The following is a 5,621-nucleotide window of genomic DNA, read 5'->3' on the forward strand; positions in this document are numbered from 1 at the left end:
GCGATCCCTGCTGTGGCCATTTATATCACGCTGTCAGTGTTTGACAGTGTGATCTAAGGGGTTAATAGGTGTGGGTGGATCTTCGATTCACCTGCGCCTGTTAGCCACACATGCCTGTTGATCAGCTCAGCAGACATGTGTGTGGATTACTGCGTGTTCCCTGCCATAGCCTGCAGTAACCGGAGGGAGGCGACTAAGGACGTACCATTATGTCCTTGGTTGCAAAGGGGTTAATCTTGTACTTTTAAAGGAATATTGAAATCTGTGCTTTTATAGCTACACTCTTGTGCATGTCCGACTCCTACTATAGGGCAGTTCTTTACTACTTTACCTTTTAGTACATTTGTATAATAAAATTATTTGTACTTGTTGATATGTCTTTCATACTCACATACTTCTTTTTCTTTTTGTCTTCAATGGGGCAGCTGAGTGCTATTGCCATGCCTCACGTTTGATCCAGGTGCCTCCTGTGCTGTGGTCTCCACCAGACCACAGTCAGGTTTTGTTGCTCTGGGTCCTGAACTATTAAGTCTTTGTTTTTACACATTTGGTATTCAATGCCTTTCTGCTAACAAGTGTTTCCTGTTATGTAATGTAGTCTTCCCTATTTAACTATTTTAACTCCTCCTCAAGCTTCCATTCCCCACTGGTTATATTTCTAAAGTGGACCCTGCTTGGAACTACAGCCTGTTTTTGTATTTCTTCTCGTTATTATTTACTTTTGGTTTACCTAATTTTACTCTGCATCTTCCCTCGGTTTCTTAAGGAGCTACATGGAACCCTCAATGGTCCCTTAGGGAGCAATTAGTTTGAGTGGTCATCTGAGTTATCCGGTTAGCTGGGGCCTCTAGTCTGTACAACAAGTACATGGTTCAGGTGTAGCAATCTTAAAGGGAACCTGTCAGGTCCCTTGTGCGTTCTAACCTACAAGCAAGGTGATGTGTAGCCTAGAAACACCTTCCTACTCATCCCTGTATTATAATATTGTGTAATATGAATTTATAAAAACAGTTTTATAAGTTATGTGTTCCCTATGTAAATGAGCAGAGGGTCAAGTCCCCAGGGAGTCGCTTCGCCCCGTGGGCGTTTGCATGCTCTCTGTGGTATCACGCCCCTGTGGGCATGATACCATGGATTTACATGAGCGACGTCACTGTCAGCTCCTGGAGATCCCACGCATGCACGCTTGCCATTCACGGAGCCTTCTTATCCGGGTGTATGCTTGTCGGTTTCACAAGCACACTGTGCATGATCAGAAGACTCCTGCGGTTCCGACCATGCGCAGAGCGCGTCTAAAGCTGCCAAGTAAACACCCGTAGAAGAAGGCTGCGCAAATGAGAAGTGCGCACACGCGGGATCTCCAGGAGCTGATGGTGACGTCGCTCATGTAAATGCATGGTATCACACCCAGAGGGGCGTGATACCACGGAAAGCATTCAAACGCCAATGGGGCAAAGTGACGTCCTGGGGACTAGACCCTCTGCTCATTTACATAGGGAAGTTTTAAAACTTTTGTTATAAATTCATATTACACACATCACCCTGCTTGTAGGTTAGAACACATAAGAGACCTGACAGGTTCCCTTTAAGTAAGACCTTATTTTACATTATTTACCACGTGTACACGAGCAGCTGTGCTTGGCATTTTACTTGAGCCCCTTTGAGAGTGAATTGTGCAGCTTATGGACATGCAGTGCTGCTTCGTTCTAACAAAGATAAAATGTCCCCGTTCTACCCATTCTACTGATTGGTGCGGATCTACCTTCTGGGACCCCCTCCAATCTATGTTATTGCCTATCCCCTCTCCTATATATCCTATAAGTTATTGCCTATCCCATAGGCAATAACTTATCTTCACAGGGCAACCTCTTTAATTTCACACAATCTTGGTTCAGTTGAATGAGATGTCCCTTGTCGTGGATCTAAGAATTGACAATATAGATGCTGTCACCAAAGCCTCTATTACTTGCATTTTATAATGTTTAAAACAGTAATTCTTCAAGTGTAGAGAAGAGAATAAATTCTTATTTCCCAAATGGACATATTGACCAATAAATAGGAAGTCAATAAATATAAAGTTAAATACTGACCATACCTAATTTTTGTACTATAGGTCCTATAATCCTGCACAGTTTTAGTCTAAAAAAGAACAGGAGAAATGTTAATCTATACCTGTCAGTTCTGAGGAAAATTAAATAAGAGACAGTAGATGGAATTACAAGTATAAGGAGTTACCTTTGCTGTTGCTTTAATCCTTCTTTTGCTGGGCTTCAAAAACTGCATTTAGAAATCTACTTTTACTTTTTACATTGTTTTTGTATAATTTTATCCAATGAGATAATAGGACACATCTCCCTTGTCTATATATGCTGCAATTCTTCCCTCACACAATTGTACCCCCAGCTCAGAAAAAGGAAGTCTCACACAGCTGTTAAATTAGTGAGACAGTGAGGAGCCCAATTTTATCTGACCTCAAGTATCCTTTCTTAAAGAAGTAAAGCTTTTGTTACTAAATTAGAGATTACATTTTTTAATTTTCCTAACTATATATAACTGAGAAAGGTTTTATATTTGGTGGACTTTTACTTGATGAGGTTTCGCAGATGGTAGAAGGTCTTCTTTTAGGCTCTTTTAAAACAGTCACAACAGATATAAAACTGCAGATACAATTATAGGATCTTGGTATTATGGTTTTTAAGAGATTACCTTCAAAGATTTTATTATAATATTCACATATTTATGACATGGTATTAGACATGAAATCTTACATTTACAATCTTACATTTTTATGTCACTTTTCTGGTCATAGCTCTGATGCCAGGTTTAAAAGTTTCATATGACAGGTAATATACTTTGCTTAATCAGAAATCCATGTTTAGTCATATTTCATAAAACAGTCTAATATGAGGGGCTGCTTTTGGCTGTCTTTGGCTTTACCCAGAAAGAAATGAGATAGGATGATGAAACTTTACATTTATTCCACATACTCTCAACTGATGACAACACACTTCTTACATCGATATTCCAAGTTCTATAAGCCTAGCAAAGGGAGGGATTTTTTTTGTGCCTCAAATCAGGCATCTGTAACAGCCATGGCATCAGAAATGGTGTGAAATTTGGTACCCTTGAGGTGTTTCTTTAGGTTTGGAAACAGATGATAGAGGAAGCTAGATCTGGTGAATAAAGTGGATTCTCAACCAACTGGAAGCCCAGCTCTGCCAGTTTTGCCGTGGTCGCTTGTGCAGTGTGAGCAAAGGCGTTGTCTTGCAGGAACAAGATTGCTTTAGACAGCTTTCCGCACCTTTTGTCCTTTAGAGATGCCTTCAATTGGTCCAAAAGTTTAATGTAATACGTTGGATTGATGGTGGAACCCTTTTGAAGGTAGTCCACTAGCAGCACACGCTCCTTGTCCCAGAGCACAGACACCATCACCTTTTAGTGGCTGATTTTTGCACCCTGAACTTCTTTGGATGAGGAGAACCACTGTGCCTCCACTCTTTTGGCTGCTCTTTATTTTCAGAGTCATACAAATAAATCCAGGTCTCATCCATAGTGACCAGTCGATCCAGGAAGTTCTAATCAGTCTGGAAACGCTGAGAAATGGACAGGGAAGTTTTCACTCGCAATGCTTCTCTGATCTGTTGTCAAACATTTGGGGACCCACTTTGCAGATAGCTTCCTCATGTCCAAATGTTCATGGACAATGACACAAACACGTTCACGAGAAATCCCCATGATGTCTGCTATTGCTTTAGATGAAATTTGTTTATTCTCCAGTATGAGGTTGTGCACAGCATCGACGATCTCCAATCGACAACCACTCTCGATCGTCCAGGACGTTCCTCATCATTGGTGCTGAAGTGGCCTGTTTTAAATTTGGCAACCCAGTTCTTGACTATGGAATATGAAGGGCATTGATCCCTCAATATCTGCGACATATCACCATGAATATCCTTCTGCGACTTTCTTTGCAAACAAGAATTTTATCCCTCCTCTGCTCTCAGTTGCTGTGAATATCGCATTAGACTCTGCCATTTTGTTTTCCCGCGTGCGTAGAACACTGTTGCCACAAGCAACAAACACAAAATTTTGAAAACATGTATTAGACACATAAGACTTTCATGTGCTGAAAGATTCGTTACCATAGAAAGAAAAAATGATCACAAAACCAAAGACTTATCAGCAGCCCCTCTTACTTGCTATTTCATAAATGTGACTTATTTTCAGTGAGGCCACATCCCTCTCTCGGAGTATGCACAAAAAGTGTCTGAAACACAAAATAAAAATGATGCAAGGAAGTTTTTGGCACAGATTATGCCAGAATTCTGATGCATTTAGGTTCATAAATCTCCCTTGTTCTTTGCCATAGGTTTTTCATTTTTAATTCAATAACACTTCCTGAAATTTCTTGCCAGAATCAACAAATACTGGCAGGAAAATTACCTACAAGAACTAAATGTCTGACTCTAGTGAAAGACTGAACAGCAAAGGAATTAGTTGATTAATAAAAAAGAAACTGTGACTAATTGCATTCAAACAATTGCACAAATTAACTCAGTGTGAAAACAAAGAAATGGCCTCTGCTGCATGCAGGATTTCATTCCAAACACTTCATGGGCAGAAAAGAACAACTGCAGCAAGATGCCTGTGTGCTGGCTTAGGCCCCGATTTGCAGTCATGATGATCACTATGTGAGTACAGTGCGGTATAACGAGGACTGTAAAAATGTACGATATGTCATTGGGAAGTGCATCTAGATAAATGGTCAGTTACTATACCTTATATTTAATATCTGTGCCTGTATTCAAGTATTTAGTGTTTATAATGATTTTCCCGTAACATTTATTACTTATTCTAGTTCGGTAATGATTGGAAAATGTAGTATTACATTAGTACAATTATATTTTGCATGATTGGTAAAAGAAAACATTTCTGTTTAAGTTCTTATGCAGGTATGGCATCTATCAATACAAAAGTTCTCAAACTAATGCAGAACTTTATGGCAATTGGTATGCCACTATAAGGCTAAACCACTGCTCAGCACTACTCAAAATACATAATTGACACAAGAGGACAAGAGTCTAGCGTGCAAAAAATAGACAATTTTTATTTAAACATATGTGGATCACAAACAATAATGCAATAAAAACCACCGTATAAAAACAAGCATGAGAGGGAATATGACCGGGAGGAAAGCCAGTAACAATTATAAACCATCAAAATGAGTGAAAAGGTTAAAATGGAGGAAGATATAAGTAAAGTTGCTATAAGTTAAGTATATATATATATATATATATATATATATATATATATATATATATATATATATATATTTTTTTTTTTTTTGTACATAGCTACCATCCACTAACATATTCAAGGCACAAGATGTAACATGCAAAAGGTTTATAGTTTACCTAAAAGTACCAAATACAAGAGGACAGGAGATGGTTGAGTTAACATAGAGGTCTGGAGGCAACCCATGTCAAACCAGAATATCTCCCTCCCTAATGAAGCAAAAACCCTAGCGAAACATACGTTAGGGGTCTCCAGGTCCTTGTGGGGATCACTGTGAACGGCTGGATCTCTCCCTGTCTATTATCCTGCACTGGGCACTTTAGGTA

This window comes from Anomaloglossus baeobatrachus, chromosome 2 (assembly GCF_048569485.1).
Source record: "Anomaloglossus baeobatrachus isolate aAnoBae1 chromosome 2, aAnoBae1.hap1, whole genome shotgun sequence".
Lineage (NCBI taxonomy): Eukaryota > Metazoa > Chordata > Amphibia > Anura > Aromobatidae > Anomaloglossus > Anomaloglossus baeobatrachus.